The sequence below is a fragment of the Myotis myotis genome, unplaced genomic scaffold (genome assembly GCF_014108235.1).
Source record: "Myotis myotis isolate mMyoMyo1 unplaced genomic scaffold, mMyoMyo1.p scaffold_m19_p_2, whole genome shotgun sequence".
NCBI classification, from domain to species: Eukaryota; Metazoa; Chordata; class Mammalia; order Chiroptera; family Vespertilionidae; genus Myotis; species Myotis myotis.
The window spans coordinates 188352169-188375569 of record NW_023416324.1 but is presented as its reverse complement, the minus strand read 5'-3'; the positions used below and the strand labels follow the sequence as shown (position 1 = coordinate 188375569).

Here is a 23401-nt window from a genome sequence, read left to right as displayed (position 1 = left end):
GTGTACTAATTTCGTGCACCAGGCCTCTAGTACATATATATCCAGATATCTAAAATAATGGTTGTTGATAGTGATGTGTTTATTTTAGGGATGCACATGTGAAGTGACTAGTGTACATTATGTTGTAGGCTTTCTCTTTTTCAGGTTGAATTTAGGAAGCTCTACAAGAAGTATTATTTCAGCAGCACAGTTTAGCATGGGAAAATAAGGACAGGGTTAGTGCACTTAGAAATTAATGAAACAGAAAGGTAATGTTGAGCAATGGGTTTACAGTCATATGCCTGATACTTGTTTACCTATCTGTGGAAACAGCAGGTGAAGAGAAAGTGAAAGGTTCTAAGGAAATACTGGGTGTTGTCAGAGGGAAATCCAGAATACTCTACTGGTTTTTGAAACTGGTCTTTTGCACTGTGCTAGTATTTTACATACATACATTACCCTCCCCTGAGTTTTTATAATAATTCTACTAGAAGCCTGGTGCACAAAATTCATGGCATGGGGGCGGGGCTCCCATCAGCCCAGTCTGCGCCCTCTTGCAGTCCGGGACCCCTCGGGGGATGTCTGCCTGCCCATTGGGGGGATCGGGCCTAAGCCGGCAGCGGACATCCCTCTCACAATCGGGGATCCCTCGCTCCTTACTGCCCGCCTGCTAGCTCCTTACCGCTCAGCTCGCTGCTCCTTAGTGCTGCTGCAGGCGAGGCTTCTGCCACCGCTGCTGCGCTCACCAGCTGTGAGCCTGGCTTCTGGCTGAGCAGCCGCTCTCCCTGTGGGCGTGCACTGACCACCGAGGGGCAGCTCCTGCGTTGAGTGTCTGCCCCTGTTGGTCAGTGCATATCACAGCAACTGGTCGTTCCGCCATAATGGTCACTTAGGCTTTTATTATATAGATGAGATAAGTACCACTTTGATCCCCATTTTATACAAGAGGAAAGTGAGACATAGGAATTTATGTGAGTTATCCAACATAGTACTAGGTTTGCATTTGTTTCCAGCCTAAACATAGATCATTCATTACTTCAGAAGTGACCAATATATGGTCCATTCTGTGGAAATTGGCAAGCTGAAATTCTCCCACCATCTCATCCCAGCAGAATTGTTTTGCAGTTTTAGAAGAAAAAATGTTTTAGAAGAAAAAATGTTTTCTTTAGGTGAGGAATACCCTGTCCAGTTGCCACAGACCCCACTCCTTTCTATTACATTGATCCAGTTCACACATTTGACATCTGAGTTTGTAATCCCAGCTTTAAATCATGAGCCCTTGGTAAATTTAAAATATGCTATTGAATTATTAACAAATTTTTGGAATATGTCTGTTTGCTAAAATGAACTAGACCCGTGATTATACAAAGTAACTCAAACTGTTTCAGAATAGTTTTTCAAAGCTAGTCTCTCCATGCTAAGATTAAATTGCAGAGCATTTAACTATGTCTATTAATGTCCTTTAAATGTTTTCTCCCTGCGGAGAGGAGTAGGGAATCAGAGATATTTAAAAAGCCAGAAAGTTGAGATGTGTGAAACTGCACATGCTTACCCTCCTCAATGTGAGGATTTACCAGGGAATAACATTGGGGTTATCGGTAGTCAGAACATGGTGATAAGTTGTCAATGGCATTTTCAGACTGTTGGCTTAATTGCCAGGGTATAACTAGCCGGTAAGTGGTAGGCAGCACCTTTTGTTTTAATATCTTTTGCAAAAGAAGCCTCTAAAGTTAGCAAAAGATTATTCCTCAAGTATGAAAGGGCAACATTTTAGAACTGTTTACTGTCCCATGATATAAATGGATTTTGTTTCAAATTGTATTTATAAGGTTGAACTTTATGAAATTGCCAAAATTTGGCTACTTTTAATGTACAAAAAACAACAAGAACAAAAAAGAAAACAGTTAACATGGTTCAACCTCATACATCAGCTATTCCAGCCTAGAATATGTTCTTCCAAGCTGGGGAAATGTTTTTCAACAGCAACTAAAGTACAGTTTTGTTTCTAAGTTAGTAATAAACATGCATTGCGTGCCTTCTTTCTGCCAGGATCTGAGCTCACATGAATGATCATTTTCTCTCTTCATCGTCCTAAGTCTTTCAAGTATTGGAATTTTCCAGAGCTTGGCCATAGACTGTCTCTTCTCCACACTCCCCAGGAAATCTCATCCTCCTGAAAGGATAGACTTAAATGTGCTGAGCACTCCCAACGGTATCTCTATCCCAGATCTATACTCTGAACTAGCCTTGTATATCCTTAATTTCCCAAGTAGATGTCTCATAAGTATTTCAGATGTACCAATCCAAAACAAAATCCCTGATCCCATCTCTCACCCGTCTCTGTTCTTGGTCCATTCTTCTCTTTCTCAGTGAAGGGCACCCCCACCCACCCAGATGGTGTCATCCGGACTCACCCTTCCTTTCTATTACCTATGTCCTGTTCAGTCTACCTCTTCAATAAGAATATCCACAACCTATTTACTCTTTTTCTGTCTCAATCGCAGCCATCTTAATCTGGCCACTATTTCCTTTCACCTAAATCAGCTGTTCTCAACCTGTGGGTCGCGACCCCTTTGGGGGTCGAACGACCCTTTCACAGGGGTCGCCTAAGACCATCGGAAAACACATATATAATTACATATTGTTTTTGTGATTAATCACTATGCTTTAAATATGTTGGATTTGTAACAATGAAATTGGGGATCACCACAACATGAGGAACTGTATTAAAGGGTCGCGGCATTAGGAAGGTTGAGAACCACTGAAATCATTGCAATCACCACTCAATTTGTCCTTAGGCTTCTACTCTAGATTCCCTATAACCCTTTCTGTAAATAGCTTGTCAGATGTTCTGCATTTAGCCCTGCCTGGTTTGACTCAATGGTTAGAGCGTCAGCCCCAGGACCAAGGGGCTCTCTTTCCCTTTGTTTTGCTTTGTTATTTATTTTTAAGTTCTGCATTTAGGAGAAAAAGCAACATCCTTGCTGCTTCCAGAGCCCTACATGATCTGCCCCCAACTACTTAACCCAGCTTCCTCTTTCCCTTTTGTTCACTGATTTCTTTCAGCACCTTCTTAAATCTCTTTCCTGCCCTCAGGCCTTTGTTTTTCCCTATGTCTGGAATACTGCTTCCCTCCTAACTCACTTATCCTTTAGCTTCTCAGCATAAATGGCATGCTCAAAGAGGCCTTCCCTGCTCTTCTCCCCAGTCTAAAGTAGGCCCTGTGATTCTTTCTCATTATTCCCTCACATAATGCGTGATCATGTTTTCTTCATTGCATTAACACAGTTTGCAATTAAATACTCCTGTGTGTTTATTGGATTGATTAAGCTCCCTAGGCAGGGCTCCTGTCTGCTGTGCTCCTCACTGTGTCCAGGGCCCAGTACCTACAGGATGCCATTTTCTTAAAGTGAACAGCAGTCTATCATGGATGTTGGGGTTTGAAGAAAACCAGATTGGTTAGAAAAGGATGTGATGATGAGGAGTCTCTGAAAGTGGGCATATAGAACATGGAACACAGGCTGGTCTCAAATGTTGTCTGCATTTTGGAGGAGTTCACTTTTCTGAGCCCTTATCAGAGATTCTCAACTTGTGGGTCGCGACCCCTTTGGGGGTCGAACGACCCTTTCACAGGGGTCGCCTAAGACCATCGGAAAACACATATATAATTACATATTGTTTTTGTGACTAATCACTATGCCTTAATTATGTTCAATTTGTAACAATGAAATTGGGGGTCACCACAACATGAGGAACTGTATTAAAGGGTCGCGGCATTAGGAAGGTTGAGAACCACTGCCTTAGATTGTAAACTTTTGAAAGCAGATTCTTTGTTTTGTTCACAGCTGTATCACCAAGCCTAGAAAAGTGCCTGGAAAATAGTAGATGCTTAATAAGTACAGTATTTGTTGAGTGAAAGAACTTCTGTTTCCTCTTTTGTGAAGTTCCTTTCTCCTGACACTGAGAGGTTTAATGAAATAAATCATTGAAAGTGCTTAGTACATAGCAGGTACTCAATAAATGCCAGAAACACTATTGATTTTTTTTTTGCACCAGTGATTCTCAAAAAGCCCTGGGGCCCCCCAAGAAGATTGATAATGGGGGTGGAGGTGGGGGGGAGGGGATGTCCACTGAGGTGGCTGCATTAGGATAACCTCTGCAGCTATTTGCAAACTATCTAAACTTGTTCCTAACCTCCACTGCCAATTAGAGTGGCTATTTTTTTTTTTTTAATCTGTAATAATTGTCAGTTTTATTCCCCTGGCTGAGGTGATTTGAGGTTTACTTTTTAAAATTTATTTCACCAAGAGTTTAGGTGTTCTGTTGCCCTTATAAACTGGTTGCAAATTGTTTGATTCTTACTTATTAAAAATATGTAATTCTGCCTGTTGCACGTGTTCATTAAAAAATACATACAAGCAAAAGGAAAATTCACACCACATAGAAATAAGCACAACTGAGATTTTTATGTATGAATGTATGCGTACACACACATGTACATACTCAATTTGGGATTTATCCTGCATATGTGAGCTGATACTAAATCTGCTGCTTTGTAACTTTGTGATGTTTTACTTTACACTATGGAATGAACATATTTTCATGCATATGTGGGAAACTTCCCAATTGAAAAATAGACCTGGAGAATGGGTCAAAATACAAAAATTCAGTAAGAAGCTGGTAACAGAGAAACTACCTAAAACAACATCCCATCAGATGTAAAAGATACATCAGAAAATGCTAGTAGAAAGAAAGCAGGGCCAGATTTCACCATCAGACAAAAAAAAAAAAGAATTCAAAGCCTAAAGCAGGTAAGGATGGCTGCGTGAATGTCTTTGCTTCGAATGCATAATCACAAACTTGTTTCTGACTCTTCTTATTTCTTCTCAAAGCCTTTCCAACACATCTACTCCTCTTAGCATTTCTTCAGGGTCCAACTGCCTAAGGGAGCGTCCTCTTTAAATCCCTGGTCAGGTTGAGTCAGCCTGCTTCTTGAGTTTCCTTCTGCTTTGGGTTTACACCTTCAGGGGTTCAGATTCAGAAGGGCAGTCTTCCTCAGCCTAGGGCATGTTCTGTAGTTTTCCTTCATTTTCTTCACAAGACTTTTGCATGTTGAGTATTTTTCTCTTATTTCCTTTTTGAATAAATGAATCCTGCAGAGATTCAGGGGATTTTTCTCCCTCTTCTCTCACTTGATTTGTGCTGCACCCAAAAGACCAAGAGTCCTGAAAGGTTCCAGGGCACTTTTCTCTTTCTCCAGCAATAGGGATCTCCAGAGTGGCTCTTTTTAAATATATTCCTCACTAGAGGCCCGGTGCATGAAATTCGTGCAGTTGGGGGGGGGGTGGTCCCTCAGCCCGGCCTCCCCCCTCTCGCAGTCCAGGACCCCTTAGGGGACGTCCACCTGCCAGCTTAGGCCCACTACCCCTGGGGATTGGGCCTAAGTCAGCAGTCAGACATCCCTCTCGCAGTCCGGGTCTCTCGCAGTCCGGGACCACTTGCTTCTTATCGCCTGCCTGCAGTGGAGGCAGGAGAGGCTCCTGCTAACGCCGCTGCACTCACCAGCCATGAGCCCAGCTTCTGGCTGAGCAGTGCTCCCCCTGTAGGAGCGCACTGACCACCAGGGGGCAGCTCCAGCATTGAGCGTCTGCCCCCTGGTGGTCAGTGCACATCATAGCAACTGGTCATTCTGCCGTTCAATTTGCATATTAGGGTTTTATTATATAGGATGTGTGCTGAGGCAAAGGTTGTCTAAATCTTGCCTAGAACCATTGTCACTTGGTATAATAACTGAAAAATGCTGTTGGCTGTCTATCGGGACTGTCAGTGTTGTTAGGTAAAAGTATATCTATGAAACTGCAATGATGATATAGTGATGCTACTGTCTTTCTGTTGGTAAAAAATATCATAATGTGCTTGTAGAATGTACCTCTAGGTATATTACTTTGGATTTAATTTTAAATGCAGTTACTAGTGCATTTTTTAAGGAAGGAGGGGGGAGTAGATTTCTTACTCTCCAAAATCATGTATTAACCTTACTTCAAGCTCTTTTTACAAGGGAAATATTTATACTCCTAATGACTGAGGTTGGAAAAGACTCAGTTATGCCACATTTACCTTCGTTTTATCTCAGTTTAAGAATTTGTGAGCTCTGCAATCATTTTTATATCAGTTAATTAGGCATGAAATCCAGAAGGGAGAATGGGATGAGGGTTAGAATCACCACAGGATGTCCACAAATCCCAGAAATACGTGAAGTGAGAATCCATCAACCAATAGAACCACACATTACAGCCAGACCTTGGGCTACAGAGACACAAATTCAGCAATTGGAATAGATAAAAGTGCCTCTTAAAGCCCTCTACTGGTCTATAATTGTAAAATGTTTGCAAGCATTTGGATCATTTATGCAATTGAAATATTTAAGCAATTTTGAGTGCCCTGTTTCTTTGGGGCATATGTTTTCATAAGTTTCTAGCATGAAACTCTACCTTCTGCACTATATGGAGACTGTTCAAGTTTGAATATTTTAAATGTCAACATGGAATAACATTAGGTTTATAACCTGGACTTAAGGAAATCCACAGTGCAAAATCTGAATTTACACAAATTTGGGACACACTGGGAATGCCACTCACTAGAGTAACGTTAGAAGTAAAACTACTTGTGATAGAGCTATATTCAAGAAGGGAAGTTAATTACATACACCCTTGTTATTTGTTTAGTTACAATGAACTCCCAGATTCGATCAGCTGAATTCCTTAGTGTTCCTCCACTGCAGGATTGCTCAGCCTTTCATTGCTGCTCTGCAGCCCCACCAAAGAGTCCAGGCTTAAACTGGCTGGTGCCTCTTCTCTGCAGCCCCAGTAGCTGCTTGCTGCCTCGATTCCCATCAACACTGACCACCTAGTTGGTCACCCTGAATTGTTTCCATCCTTTCCTGCTGCTCACAAACATCTTTGCTGACTCTTCCCTGCAGCCCCAGGCAGCTCAGTGAGCCATTCTGTTGTCTGAACTGGTATTTCCAAAACATATTCATTTAACGAAATTCAATTCTTCCCTCACTTTTACTTTAGCCTTTTAACTCTCCCAATAGGTCACTGGGTCTTACCTCTCACCATAAGCATTACACATGTAACTGCACATCTACATGGGTTTATCTGTAGGGGAAAAGGTATACATTTTAATCAAGATATATTTCAGGATGCTACTTTGGAAGCAATTTCTAATTAAGAATCTATATTTTAAAATCGATTTACAAATGAAAATCAGTTCTTGTTTTAATAAAAGATGACATGATAGTCTTAGACTCCTTCAAACAAGCCCATTGTGGCAGAGCTATGCTTTGTAAAAAGATCTGTTATTTTAGGTTAAGGGCTTAGGAAAGGTAGCTAGCTATAAGAAGTCTTTGGTTAGTGCTAGAACCTGACTGCTCACACTTGAAATTGCAGTAAATATAAAATGTGAATTTGATATTATGGCATAAAGCATCTTTTTTAATATCTTGGTTTTCATCTGTTTTTCACTTTTCTCTGTAATCTCAGATTCTAGTACTAATGAAATAGTTAAGTTTTAGTTTAATAAACCTAAAGCCTACATGATTAACTAGTAAAAAAAAGTAGGTGTTGCTGATTTTCTGACATTATTTTCTCAATTAAACTTTCAAACAAGTCTCTCTGTCCATCACTTAGGCATCTTTCTTAATTTAGAAGATGTAGATATTCCCTTTGTCATTAATATGGTCATCAAAAGCAATTTCTAGCCCACCACTACAATTATTTTAATTTCGATTAGTCAAAAGAAGACCCCAAAAAAACTAAGTAAGTGTAATATGCGACCAACTGTCTGCCTCTGATTTAAATAATAATGCATTGCTATAGATCATTTCAAAGAGAGCTTATGGGACCAAAACCAGGACCTAAGATTGAAGTTCTCCATAGGATATAATAGACACTCAGTAGTGCTATGTTTCCCTGAGGAGATATAAGATAAAAATAACAATAATTATGTATTCTGAGTCTCAGCTCACTCTTCATTATGTCACAAGTCTAAGCCACTGTGTGAAAAATAGAGTTGGTGACTGTAAATGAGGTTTTCGACCTGTAGGGAATCAGTTCTGTGAGATTTAGTATTTAAGCAGCTACAAAGGATTTGTTAAAGAGAAAAGTGCATCTATTGCTAATTAGGATATTTTGAGAGAAAGACACATTAAACGGCAATTTGTTAAATAATCTAGTGAATCACAGTATTCAATGACTTTAGTGCTGGAAAGATCAAGACCACCCTTCCATTTTACTGATGAAGCCCAGAGTTTTTTCTGAGACCACCTGCAACAGTGCAGCTTTGTGAAAAGAACTCAGTTCTACCATGCTGCAAGATCAGTGTTTAATTGTTGCTCACATCCATGGTATTTGCACAGTGCTAGGGAATATTATTCAAAGTATGAGTCTGTGTGATGAATTCACAAGTGCTTTTATGAACAAACATGATCATCTGTCTGTTGCACAGGGATTTGTGTTATACATATCACACTCAAAATTGATTCTCTGTGTTTTCAAAAGTTCTCTCTCATTAAAGTAGCCTAAAAATCTAATGATCTCTCTCTCTCTCTCTCTCTCTCTCTCTCTCTCTCTCTCTCTCTCTCTCATCTCTCTCACACACACACACACATACACACCATGAGATATAGTTATTGAATTCATAATTATACTTCTTGCTGGTCTCTGTATATTCAGATTAACCAGGAATATAAATACCCCTAATCACCTTTCTTGCCAATTGCCAGATGGCCAAACGTCCAGCCAGAGTATAAGTGCCTGGGGTATTCAGTACTCTCAGCTTCTATCCCCTTGTAGGTCTTTTGTCTTCATTTGGAGCTGCTGGTGTTTGGACCCGGTGTCCTGTGTGCTTGAACCCAGACACTTTTTCTTCTCCAGCGATACATTTTAATTTTTTTTCATATGCTACATATCCAAACAGGCATTTCTTGGGGTGAATTATTTTTAGCAAGACATTGATCTATGTGAGTTGAACCATCTAAAAAGATCATAGCAAATCTAGGACAATTTGAGAAATAAAGTAATGAGAGCAATGGACTATAACTCATAGAATAAAATAAATACTTATGAGTTCATACCCATAAAAACAAATAATTTTAATACATAAATAAATGAGAGAGAAGTGATAGCTCTTCCATAAAGTAGAATTCCAATTGATGAATGTAGAAAGAATGATACAAGTAGAAAAATCACTATTTAGCAAAGACCACATTTATTGTTGCAGAGAAGAATAATCAAAGGTTGTTAAAATTAGTGGCCACAAAAGTATGAGAAATAGGATACCTGCATAGTCTTAATGTATGTGCCCACAGATACTTTTTTTTTAAGTGCGGGAGAGTAAGGAGACATGACAATTAAATGCAATGTGGGACCTTGGGTAGTATCCAAACCCAGAAAGGGAGATTAATGGAATAACTGGAAAAATTTTAATAAGGTCTATAGATCAGTTAATAGTATTATATCAATGCTAATTTCTTAGTTTTATAATTCTACATCAGTTAAAATTAAGATGTTAACATTTAGGGAAACAAGGTAAAGGGTATATAGCAACTTTTTGTACTGTTTTCAACCTCTTTGTAAGTCTAAAATTATTTCAGAATTAAAAGTTTAAATATTTTTAAATAAATAAAAGGCCATAACACTTTCTGATAATTGAGTGGCCCTCAATAAAAGAAGACTAAGAAGAGATAGGGAGGATTCATGATCCACACTTGACACAGGAAACAGATGCCAGCCAGAGATTTGCCCAAGGCCGCCCATTACAGAGCCAGGTGTTCTGTTAGATTCCCTTGTCCTCACTATGGCTCCTGCATTCTCATAACTGCTTTACAAGGAAGTTGGAGAAGGCATTATTATTCCCATTCTATAGACTTGGGAAAGACAATTCCAGCAAGAGTAAGAGATGTGCTGCTTAGTGAGTGGTGGAGTTGGCACTCAAATTCAAGTCTTCTTATTCTTAATCCAGTTTTCATTTATATTCCATAAATGTAGCTATTTCCCTGTCATTTTTTTATGTGACAAACGTTTGTTTAGAATCTTCTAAGCAAGACATGCCCTGAGCACCATTCATACAAAAATAGAAATGACTTTTGGGGGGCTCTTTTCAATGAGGTGAGATTTGAAAGAGAAGCGGAAGTATCGCTGTGACTTCCCAGGAGTGATGCCCCAGGAGAGAGGGGGACTGATGGTTCAGGGGAGAAGGGTATTAAGGAGCCATGTTGTAAGGAGAGGACTGGGATCTGAGCACAGGTAGGGGCTGGCCTCAGCCAGAAGCAGGCAATTCATCTATAGGAAAAGGAGGAAGGCAAAGGATATGGGTACAGAGGCTTTTAAATGGGGACCTATGGTAGTGGAGGCTGTGGAAATTTTTTGATGGATCCCCCTTTCTCCATGAAATAGGATGCAAGGTCATTAGCTGAGCAAGGCTGAGAGCAGGCCCTGGAGAACCTGCCTTAGACGTATTTTTCTCTGCATTCTACTGTATTTGGTATTTTTGCTTAAACATATGGAAATATCTTATGCACATACACTTGCCAAAGCAGTGTTACTCATCTTTGGTTAGAATTAGCTTGGAAAGTAAACTGTACAAGTAATGAATTTTGAAATATAAATGAATACAGGTTGAAAGGCTTCTCCTCTGCTCCCATTTGTATTGCAAATTTGTTCTCTCAAAATTATTTCATGCTCTGAATGTCACTGAGAAATTTAGTGGATCACAGCTGTGCACCCCAGAAGTGGGTTTCCAACCATAATTTAATTGAAAGGATCATAACTAAGTTTCACCATATGCGGTTGTCAGATGTAATCAATGCAATATAAGTTTGAAGAAGACATTATTGAGTGTATCAAAGCACATTTCATAACCATTGAAAGCTACCATTTATGCAACAGAGATCACTCTAATGTTTTATGAAATTAGAACATCAGTAGAATATACACCTCTTAGAGGGTTAATATAGAATGAGTAATTTTGGTTAAATGATAACGTACTATTTAAAGACATATATGTCAGATAATAAAGGTATTACCACTCCTCCACCCTATTACATCAATCAAATCTGTAAGGCTAACATGGCTCCTAGTTTTAATACTAATACAGTTGATGATACATTTGAAAATTGATACAATTGGGAATTTAATTTTATTAACAGAGAACATGGGCAGATTTCTCATCCATGAAGTAGAGGCCCATAAAGTTTTAACCTGGGGCCAGTGAAGGGTTTAACACACTGAAATTGCCATTACTGAACTTCTGGCTTGTTATTTGGAATCTTTTAAGTCTCAAAGCTGTTGAACCTCAGAGGCTAGTCTTGCAATGGATAAACGTTATAACAAAACCAGTGATCCCCAAAGTCTATTATTCGAATGTCTAAAGTCAGGCTCAGAACAAAAGATCACACCTGAGAAAACCATAAAAAGCACTGTTTTCTTCCCTTCTAGGTTGAGTTCAAAAGGATTCTGTTTAAGCCAAATTGTGCATTGGGAGAAGCTGTTTTGTTGGTATTAAATCTTGTTCAACTACAGATGTATATATTCTATATGCCACCAAACAGTGGCATTCCAAAGCTTAAGATCCAAGACTGCCTACCCCATAGAGAATAATCGTCTTGAAGTTGGCTACAATTATTTGCAGAATTGTGATGAATGAATTAAATGTTAATGCCTTCAATCCCGATGATGTTGAACTGATGCCCCGCAAGGACTAATCTGAACACATGTGTGAAACCAATGAAGGAAACACAGATATTTTGAACTATGTAATCTTTGGCCAGATTAGATAAATTCGGGAGAGCTGTTCCATTTAAATAATCCATAGGGTTTCAGTAGGTTAAGAGTTGTAAAGTAGTTAAGAGCTCGCGCGCGCACACACACACATACACACACACAATTTGGGACCGCTATCAGAGCTAAGGAATCTCCTGTTGACAGCTCACGAATTTAAGCTGAGGCATTATGTTCAATCCAGGACACAGTGTGAGTGCTGGAGGCCACACGTATTCTCTGCTCAGCTGTCTTCCGCTGTCCTTGTGCCAGAACAGCGTGTGATGCTAAGAGTTCCAAAGTCAGGTGGCACATCTTCTCTTGACATTAGTCATCCAGCCAGAGGCTGGCTCTTCTCCTACCAGAATCACTAGAACTTCGGTAAGATCCAACTGATGGCAGCACACGGAGGAAATGATGAGGACAGCCAGCTGAAGCACAGAGGTATACAGGCAGCAAGACTAAGTTAAGCTTGCTAGTGAAGCTTGCGTAGATTCTAAAACCATCCCCAAAGCAAAGCTAATGTGAAGAAATGAACATGTCTCTTCAACAGCAGCCTGTTAGTGGCCTTTCCCTGGTGTATGGGCACTGAACATTTTCAGAGAAGTAGTAAAAGGGACCTCAAGGATGCTGGGATTCAAGGCCAATTCTATTGTACTCTCGCTACCATTTTTAGAGGCTGTGTTACCACCATCACTACTTAGAATGGAATTCCTAGGAAGCAAGCATCCTTTTTTCTCTCTCTTATCTGAAACAAATAAGCAAACAAAGAAAAACCTCTCTGTTAACCCCTTCTCTTGGCTACTCCTGATTTCTCTGTTCTTCGAGAATTGTCTTGCTCAGTTTCTAAATCCTCTCTTTTTGTTCTTCCTCATCTCAGTTTGATCAAGCTTTCACCCGCTGTCCTTCTCACCCTCTCCTTGACCTCTGTGTTGGATTCTTGCTGATCTTTGCACTAAACAGATACACTCCTTCCCTAGACATTTGTTCTTGCTAATCCCTGGCCTCTGACCCCAGTTTTCAGTGGCTTGCTTCTTCCTTGAAACCTATGTTCAGAAATCACCTATGTACTGCAGCCTTCATAATCTTTTTATTTCAAGTTGTAATAATCCTCTCCTCCCCTCATTCTCTTATCCCCTTTTGATGAGTTGTGTGTGTTTTTTATAGGATATGTATCACATTCTTTTTTTTAAATCCTCACCCAAGGATATTTCTCCATTTATTTTTAGGGAGAGTGGAAGAGAGAGGGAGAGACAGAGAAAAACATCGATGTGAGAGAGACACATCAATTGGTTGCCTCCTGCATGTACCCTGACCAGGACCGGGGAACCTGCAACCAGGGTACAAGCTCCTGACCAGAATGGAAACCAGGACCCTTTGGTCCGCAGGCTGGTGCTCTATCCACTGAGCAAAACCGGCTAGGGCTTTATCACATTCTAAAATGCCATATTAGTTCATTTTCTAAATAAACTCCTCCACAGGGGTTTTGAGTGTTTAACAGGCAATACGAGATAGGTCTCCTCTGCTAACAAGTGAAATGGCCCATGACAAGGAAAGGGTGTTGGGGGTCTGGGCGTTGGATCCGGCCCTGTCCGACTCTCTGCTCACTTACTATAAGCTGTGTGGTCTGAGGCTCTCTACCCTCTCTGAGTGTCAGTTTGCTCATCTGTAAGTGCAGATAACATACCTAAATCATTTCCTCCGCAGACATGGAGAGCAGTCTTAGGCCAAGCAACAGGAGAGGCCCAGAGCCCAGAGCGGGACAGATGTGGTTCCTGCCCTCATCGGGCTGGCAGTCTAGGGAGGGAGTAGATAATAAACAATAATCCTAGAAACAAATGTAAACATCACAGCCACTCAATTGTAAAGGAATAAAGGAGCTGACTTGACAAGTGCCTTGTTTGTAATTAGTTCTATGTCCCCATTTGCCTCAAACTATTACTGCCTGTTTTAACCTCAGTTTTACTGACAGGCGTATCCTAATTAGTAGCCTGTCCACTTGGTGTTCACATTTGATTGCATCTAACAATCACCTGAAATATTTCTTAAGACGGGCAACTGGGGCCCATGTCTGGAATTTACAATTCAAGAGGTTGGTAATGTGACCCCCAACCTGCATGTTCCCCGTCTCCCAGGAAATTCTGATACAGAAATCTCCAGGCCCACACACTGTGAAGTGCGGATTTCGAGAAATCGTTTTATTGTCTTCCTTTTTAATAATAGGTTATAAAAACATGTAAAGCCATGTCATTCTGAAATAAATTATGCCCTCCCAGAAGCCATTCAGTCTAGGGCTTTTGCCTCACGTTAATGATATTAATGATCCTTAGAGGCTATACACACACTAGCTAATCATCCGGGATTCTCTATCTTGAAATAACTCACCCCCCTGAGGACACTTTTTGTTGCCTAGCAGCTTGACTGCAGAAAACACTTGAGCCTTTAAAAACGCCATCCATTTTCATGGCTAAAAACTGAGGAACAGCAGAGAGAACTACAACCAAAAAGAAAATTGACCACAGAGAGCTTTTCTGCCACAGACACTGAGAAGGGCCATCAGCAGATGGGGCTGACCGCTGCCATCACGAAGCCATGCATATTCAAGCATGAACATAATCTCACTCTGTTAACATCATTATGCCAAGGCAAATGATGTTGAAATATGATTTGTGGCCATGTTTTGCGATAAGGTCATACACCCACAAAACTATCTCTTAATCAGTAGTCATAAGGTAAGTTATATATTACCCAATTCAGACTTACTGAAGGCTGGAAAATCTGGCTTGCATGTTCAAAACAAAAGCACACCAATGACAATTTATTATTTTTCTTTTAACCACAGTAATCTTACTGTTTGTGACAATATGGATGAACCTGGAGCATTATTATGCTGAGTGAAATAAGCCAGTCAGAGACAAGTACCATATTATTTCACTCCTGTGTGGAATTTAGTGGACAAAATAAAATAACAGACAAAACAGAAACAGACTCATAGTTACAGTGAGCAGAAGCTATCAGAGGGGAGGGGGGTTATGGGCTTGTATGAAAAGGTGATGGGATTAGGTAGAAAATTAAAATAAGTTCATAGGCATAGACAATAGTATGGTGATTACCAGAGGGGAAGGGGAGGTTGGGCAGAGGTAGTAGAGGATGAAGCAGGGATGAATGGTGATGGAAGGAGACTTGGCTTGGGGTGGTAAACACACAATACAATATACAGATGATGTATTATAGAATTATACACCTGAAACTTATATAATTTTATTAACCAATGTCACCCCAATAATTTCAATTAAAGCTACATTAATATAGTTAGCTGCCTCCAAGGAGGAATTTGTTTTCGGTGTCAGCATTTCCTAGACATCTGCAATGTATCCTGGTAAGTATTTCAGCATTTTGTTTCAGATGGCTTATGGTAGTTTCTCTAGCATATATCACATACATCCCTCCAGAATCTACAAGAGCAAGTTAGTATTTTTGAGATGTTTCAAGGGCATCATCATTAATATCCACCACCAGGTGCTGATACACTGATCCTCACAGAAAATGACTATAGAAGGTGGTATTAGACTTTAAGGCCTTATGTCAGATATGCATAGTTTTCATCTGCTATGAGAACATCTTTTGTGGCTTCTTCCTTAAGTCAGTGTGCCTGTCTCCATTAGACCCTTTCCCAAGTTTTCCCCTTTAATTGCTAAAAATGGGAAAACAAAACAAAGCAAGCATGTCTATTAGGATTGTATATGGAATAAAATGAACAGTGTGGAGTAGGGACCATGGCATTCCCTTCTGAGTTAAGTATACAAGTTTCAATACAAAATGTGTATCTTTATGGATTTTTAATTTTGACTTTAAAAACCTTAAAGATTTTGCTTACCCTAGTTTTTCAGTTGCATTCTGCATAAAAGAAGTCATCTAATATTGTGACCTTTCCATAAGTGAGATAGAACATAGCACCAATCCTAAAGATTACAGGCATCCTATATAATAAAAGCGTAGTATGCAAATTGTCCCCTTGACTGGGAGTTCATCTGGGAGTTAGATCAGGGAGGTAGGGCTGGCTGGGGGAAGGGAGGGAGGCTGCAGCCAGCAGCTGGAGGGACCCTACCAGTGCACAAGTTTTGTGCACTGGGCCTCTAGTATTCTATAATTTCTAAGAGGTTACAGCTTTTTTGCCCCATCCATTTTTTTCCTACAAGTCAAATGGCCTTGAGGTCATTCTCTAATACTGATACAGTTTAGGACTTAATATTACTTTTATCAATCTGATGAGTGACTAATCATACCTTGGCATAATTTTACTGTAATTCATAATTACCAGTTTTATGTGTTTAATGGCTATTTAAAGTCTTTGTGCTGAACTATCTATTCATAACCTTTTCTAATTATAATGTTTCTGTTGGTTTTATTTAGTTACAGAGATTCCATATAGAGTAAGGAAAATTATCCTCTAGTCTGTAATTGAACATTTTTCAGTTTTTCACTTCCTTTTGACTTTGCTCATATGATTGTTGCTGTGAAGATTTTTTTATTTTGCATATTAATCTTTTCTTTAATGGTTTCTTTGTCTTTGTCACATTTAAGCCTTCTCTGTTTCAACACTATATATATATATATATATATATATATATATATATATATATATATACATAATACACACATAAAAATTATATAAATAATGCATGTACATATATGCAATATATGTATATTATATGTGCATATATACACGCACATAATTTGTATATATGAAACACACACACATACACCTATGAATATATGTTTTTAAAATTTTCATGATTTCTCCCTGGAATTTTAAAATTTCATTTTTAGGTTTAACGTTTGATCCATCTGGAATTTATTTTGTTTTAAAGCACAAAGTAATTATCCTCTTTATAGGCACTGAATAATATGTCTCTTACCCTATTGATTTTACATGCTAAATTTTATCATATACCAAATTATATTTTTCACCATCCTATTCCAATTACTATAGGTTTTTAATGTACTTTACTATCTCATCACTAGCCCTGACCCCCAGAATTCTCCTTGCTATTCCTGCTTCTTATTTTTTCTACATAACTTTTAAAAGAGCTTGTATATATTTTTTAAAGTTGCTATTTTTATTGATATTGCATTAAATGTATAGAATAATATAGGCAGAACTGGTATCTTTGTGATATTGAATATTTCTATCGAAGAATAAAGTACCAGTTTCCACTTATTCTACTCTTCTCCTCCAATTGTCTTATAATTACATAAATGGTTTATACAGTTTGTTAGTTTCAACCATTGTCCAAATAAAATACAGGCATTTCAATGTGTTGATATGTCTCTCGTCTCTTTGAAGCCATCTGTCTCCCTGCCTTCCTGACTCTCATTGCCTTTTATTTCTCCATTTTATTTGTCGAAACGGAATCGGTTGTCTTGTGGAGTTTCCCACCATCTGGACTGTGCTGATTGCACTCCCATGGTGTTCTTTAACATGTTTATCTGCCCTTATTTCAGGAAAAATGCTACATAGGAGATGAACTGTTCTAGTTTCTTTGTGTGTATATTCCTTAGCAGCATTTCAATTTCACTTGTGTAGATCTTTCAAATACCTACGGGCTTTAATGATATAACCTCTATGGAGGGCAGTTTGGCAATGTTTATCAAAATTACAAGTACTTGTGTCTTTTGGCCTAGCAATTTAATTCCTAGGAATTTATCCTGCAGAGATAATTGCACACCTGTGAAAGGATGCATTTCTGAAGTTACTCATGCCATCATTATTTGTAAGAGCAAAAGATTGCAATAATCTAAATTCCCCATGGTGGGAGACTAAATAGGTAAATTATGGCATTCCCATACAGTGAAATGCTGTAAAGCTAATTTTTTAAAAAATGAGGAAGCTCCTTATGTAATGATAAGAAATAGTTTCTAAGATACATTGCTAATTGAAGAAATGAGGTTGCAAGTGAGTATGTATAGAATGTATATGATGTTATTATTTCTGTAAGAAAAGGGTAAATACACATATGGCCTATGCATACACATCTCTGGAAGATACCAAAGAGAAATTGGCTGACTAGGGAATGAGAGTGTGTGGGAAAGAGAATCTACATGCCTTTTCATACCTTTTAAATGTTGTACTCTATGAATGTTTTACCTATTTAACATTGTTAGTTAAAAAAGTTTGTATTGTTATGAATTATATAGCAGGTTATATTTAAAGATTATTGTAGCATTGTTTGTCTTAAATAGAGTCAATATGTTAAAGGGAGTTAGATGTCATCTAAATATTAAACAGTAAGGAAGTCATCTAAAACTGAGATAGTGCTCTCTCTCTCTCTCTCTCTCTCTCTCTCTCTCTCTCTCTCACACACACACACACACACACACACACACACACACACACACGGTCTTATAGAGAAAATTCCTGCCCAACAGGGACAGCGTGTCAGAGTAAACATAACAAGGGATTTGAAGTCTTCAGCCAAAAGTTCAGATCCCCTTTTTATTCCTTAGTAAACTTATGCTACCTGCTCAAAGTGGGGTTACCTTCTGGCTTCTTATGAAGATCAGCTAATTTGTATTATGTCTAGATGCCTGGTCCATTATATTATTTCAGCTCTAGAATTGGTCTCTGGGGTAAAAATTGAAGTCAAAATAAATATATTTTATAGGAAAAATTTCTTTTTTCAGTTTGAAACTTAGGTGTTCCTATCACGTTCTTGAATTGTATTAATAATTCCCTGCTTCCAGCTCCAGCCACTCACATGTGGACTCCTAAGCAACACTAGAAGTGAGAGGGAATGACAGGTATCCATCCCATCCTACTTGGGCTGCCTCTCTTGCACTTGTCTCTAGCTGAGCTTTGACTCTCATTGTTTTTCTTTTTTTCTTTTTTTTTAAAAATACATTTTATTGATTTCAGAGAGTAAAGGAGAGATAGAGATAGAAACATGAATGATGAGAGAGAATCATTGATCAGCTGTCTCCTGCATGCCCCACACTGGGGATTGAGCCTGCAAACCCGGACATATGCCCTGACCAGGAATCGAACCATGACCTCCTTGTTCATAAGTTGACACTCAGTCACTGAGCCACACTGGCTGGGCTGTTTTTCTTATTGAGTCTATAAAACTGTGTATTTAAAATACAGATCTATAGATCTAGTACAGCATAGAATCTGTGAGGCTTACCACCAACCTAATGCCCATAGTTCAGTCAGTCTCTGCAAGGCCAATTATCTGCATTTTTAAAACAAGCTGAGATAACGATTTAATTGTATTCAATTTACGCATAGACAAGTCTCATCTCCAAGATAGACTCTGACACATATCTTGGAGTCATAAATATATTCTCTGAAATTTCTGTGACACAATAGCTTTAACTTTTGATAATGTTTAAGACTTGTAAGCAGCAGCCCACAAGAAGCAAAATGAAAAGCCAATATCCTTGCCTGCACTTCACCGTGACTCTTCTGAAATCCTTCAGTGAACTAAGGAGAGCAATGCACCTTAATGGTGTGCTGGGCCGTGAGCGCTGGTGCTCACAATATGAGATCCATAAAATATCCTTCCCGTTTTACCTGTCCAATGATGAAAAAGCCTTAAGCTGCTCTAAGGAGATTAATAAAGGACAATATGGGACAATTTCCTGTCATTGAGGACTGTTAAACTTGGAAGAGATTCAGAAGAAAATAATTAAATCCATTTCTCTCCAGATCGATGAACCTAAGAGTCGTTGATTACTGTTTGGAGTGGTTTAAACTTTGCCTTTCGGAGAGAGGTATACTATCCCCTCCCCATTTTTTCCTAACCAACATTAAAATTGGCTGATTTCCTTGATTTATCTTTCTACATACTTCCTAAAGGTGTTACTATATCGTACATGTGGTTCTGAACATTACAGAGAAATGTAACCAGAATACTTTCACAGAGCCTTTTTATCTACTTGTTTTTCTTGATTGCCCACACTCTGCAATAAAAATCGCAGGTGACCTTTTCAGTCATTCACAGTGATGAACAGGAAGAGGAAACCAAAGCTTCTTTTAGAAATCCCCGATTACAGTGGGTGTGGCAGGTTTATAAATAGAGTTAACAGGTGGATATTTTTAGGGTAGCATTAATACATGCCTCACTCTCAGAGAAAATTTGTGTTTTAAGTTTATAGGAACATTGAAAAATAAAGTAGTAAAATTATTTTTGACACGTTCTCACTTTCACTTTCCCTGTGGTCTACAATCCTGCAAAGAACCGTTCAAAAAAGTAATGTATGTAACTTCATTTCCCCAGGGGACAGTAAGGGTGAGCCACGAGTATTTTATGTGTGTGTGTGTGTGTGTGTTTTCTTTTAAAGAAAGAGCCACCTAATTTAGGTAGTTGTTTTTATCACTTAGAGAGTTTCTTCTGTCAGTTTCTAGCATTTCTAAACAAGGTGAAAAGCATTCTGAGGAAATCATAATAATATCATGTTATCCAAATTTCTTAATTAGTATGTGTTTTTAAAATATGAGCTATTGTGACTTCTGAAAACATTGAAACAACTGCATGAAATATAAATGAGCAAAAACAGCATATGAGAGTCTATTCTTCAGCCTGGCACACAGTGAATGCTCAGTAAGCAGTAGGTTGAAGCATAGGACTTTGCCCATAATTGACCACTGTGACTTACAAAAATGGTAATTCACAAGATTAGACCTAATATTAATAACCTTTCTTATTTACCTTGGTTCAGAATCCCTTGAGCCTAAACCATTTTACTGAAAGAGCACTCAGATCTTGGAAATATAGTTGTTACCTAAGATAAGAGAATAGTTTTGTGTGGTCTCAGTAGACACTGAGGCAAAATGAACCTATACATATCATCTCAGGAGAGTTTCAGGATGTCCTCAAATTCTACACATGATCATATAAAATCAGGGAAGAGGGTAAAGCTAAAGGAGCAGAATAGCAACAGCTGTGAGAGCTGCGTTATAGTGGGGAGATACAGAATCCAAAAATTAAAGGAAGACAAGACAGAAACACAGTAAATATAACCCAAATGTAACTTAATATAAATAAATATAATATAATAATTGATATAAATACAAATATACATACTGAGTAGCTGAGACACATACACTTTGGCCAACAGCCCTGACTACCACTCTCCTCTCTTAGGGTACCATCACATTACAACAGTGTTCTCACTACGCAAAGTGTTCTCACTATACAGTTCTCACTATGCAACGCTGGCGTAGAATACTCTGAACATCTTTCTGTGAGAATTTTTTTCTTTAGGTTTGTACACCGAATAACCTCTCTGAATATTTTACCTCATTTCCCAGCCCTTCAGGATACACTCAAGCATTAGTGAATGGTTGGAAGGTGAGTCAGGCTGCTACTCCCACCATTAGCAAAATAATTGAGGAACTGCCTTTACATCTGGGTATTTTTAGATTTTCTGGGATCCAGTCAACTTTTTAAAACTTTATTATACAAGTGCCATTTCAATATTACAAGATTAGAAAATCCAGTACTTTTTTAAGACTCTGGATGAAAAGTCAGATATCTTTTTAAACAATGTACACCTAACTCATAAAGGGAAATACCAAAAAGGCATATATCTTGTGCTGTCCTGTTCTCTCTGGACCCTAGCACCTAGCACTGGGCTGATATGTAGTTGGCAAGGACACGTCTTTATTGAATGAATGAATGAATGAATGAATGAATGAATGCAATTCTAGGCATTGCATTCATCTTTGAGTTTTATCATTTTTAGCATATATAGTAGCTCATTAAACATCCTTTGTATACAAGAAATTGTTCAATACAAATGACTGTTTCCTCACCTTTAAAATGAGGGTCTGGGTAGGAACATGCTACAGTCTTGTAAACAGCTAAGCACACAGGCTGGGGAAGAGAGCTATTAGTATAGATTTCTTACAACATTAATGGGCAAGCTAAAACCATTAATGACTGGCTTAGTTCCAAAATGGCCTTGGGCCACACATGACCTTGATTGATGATGACTTTTTAACAGGTCTCTCTGAAACTACTCATTGAATTTGCCTTGGGGCTGGTGTGTCACTTGTTTAGCTCTCCTGACAGTATTCCAAAGGAAATCATTCACTGGCAAGCACAAAAGCTCCAGGATTGTGCCAAACAGAATTACTCATTACCATTTTATGGAAAGTTCAAATCACATTTGCAGGAGGGATGGGGACCTACCAGCTCACTGCTTCTGGTTGGCATTTTTATTTGCCCCAGTAATCACCAGCTTTAACCAAAAGCCCTCGGAATTCCAAATAGAGCCTCTTTATCAGTTGAGATCTCCTGAAGAAAGGGAATATGGTTCTCAATAAAACATCTTAGGTAAGGAGACATCTTTTGTGGAGTTCATGCTACTAATTTTTCACTGTCTGTTTTAAACACTTGCATTATGGGCTACTTGGGCAAGAACCAGTGTTATGAAGAGTAGATCTGTTTAGCCTTCTTCTAGCCCTGCACCATCAAATATGACAACCACTAGCCATAGGTGGCTATTTACATTAAGTAAAATTAAATAAAATTAAAATTCTTGTTTCTCACTTGCACTAAGCCACATTACAAGTACCCCATAGCCACCAGTGGCAAGTATACATATGTAATATTTCTATCATCACAGAAAGTTCTGTTGGGCCACATTCTTCTAATATTTTTGAAGGACACAGGGTAATCAAGAATTTTGGCTTTTAATTTGAGAATTTTCTTATAGCCTATAGTGGGAAAAGATTTAGCCAGAGATTTATTTATTCAGCATCTAGTTATTGAGTCAAAACAATTTTCCAAGAGGTTATCTTTGCTGTGAAATGTTCTTGAAGGTCTATGACCCTGACTTCCTACTAGATGTGTCCCACAGGGGCTACTGTGAAAACTCAGAAGCTACTCAGAAGCCTTGGGTACCACCAAAAACAGAATCTTCTAAGTCACAATTTATCTTCTTCCAATCAACCTCCCCTTGAGGCTGAGGAGTTCAGACAATATGTTCATATATTCCAAAGCACTTCAAAAAGTCTAAGGAATTTTAGCACCACATTTACCTCTGTTGTTTTTCAACATTTCCAGGACTGGTTAGTTCCTAAATGAGCGGGCCACCGTAGACTCTTCCAGTCCTAAACTCACTCTTGGATGCTTGCAAAGTACCCAAGAACTATAGGCATGTAGCTAGCTCAGTGCTAGCTGCTCTGTGATCAGTAATTCCAAGCCACAGAGTACTACTCCAAATCTTTTTGGAGTACCACTGGCACATTACCAATTGAACCAATAATTAAGGAATATTCAGTGATTTAGAAAAGGCTAATATTTCAGTTCTTTTCTACTCTGATTACTTGAGTTTCCCATGAAAATAAGTATTTCTTGAAAGAAAAATTTTAACTTTAAAAATTTAAAGGATAATTATTTTTAAAAGGTTTATAATCTTCTCACACAAATATAAAATTATAAAATGAAAAGATTTTATTTAGTTCATTAATTATTGAGACAACCAATAAGATGTTAATTCTCATGAGATAATTCAAAAAGCAGTTGAAATATAAATCCATCAGGAATACTGAATACATTTGCTTAACAGATGCAAAACTGGTCAGTATCCACAGG

At 38.5% G+C, this 23401-nt stretch overlaps 1 protein-coding gene and 1 pseudogene across 2 annotated transcripts in view; one reads left to right on the top strand and one right to left on the bottom strand.

The window, feature by feature from the left end:
* Positions 1–23401, top strand: part of SERPINI1 (serpin family I member 1) — a 78961-nt gene that overhangs the window by 18271 nt on the left and 37289 nt on the right. The gene's annotated exons all lie outside the window — the stretch shown is intronic.
* LOC118675775 lies at positions 4782–5090 on the bottom strand (annotated as a pseudogene).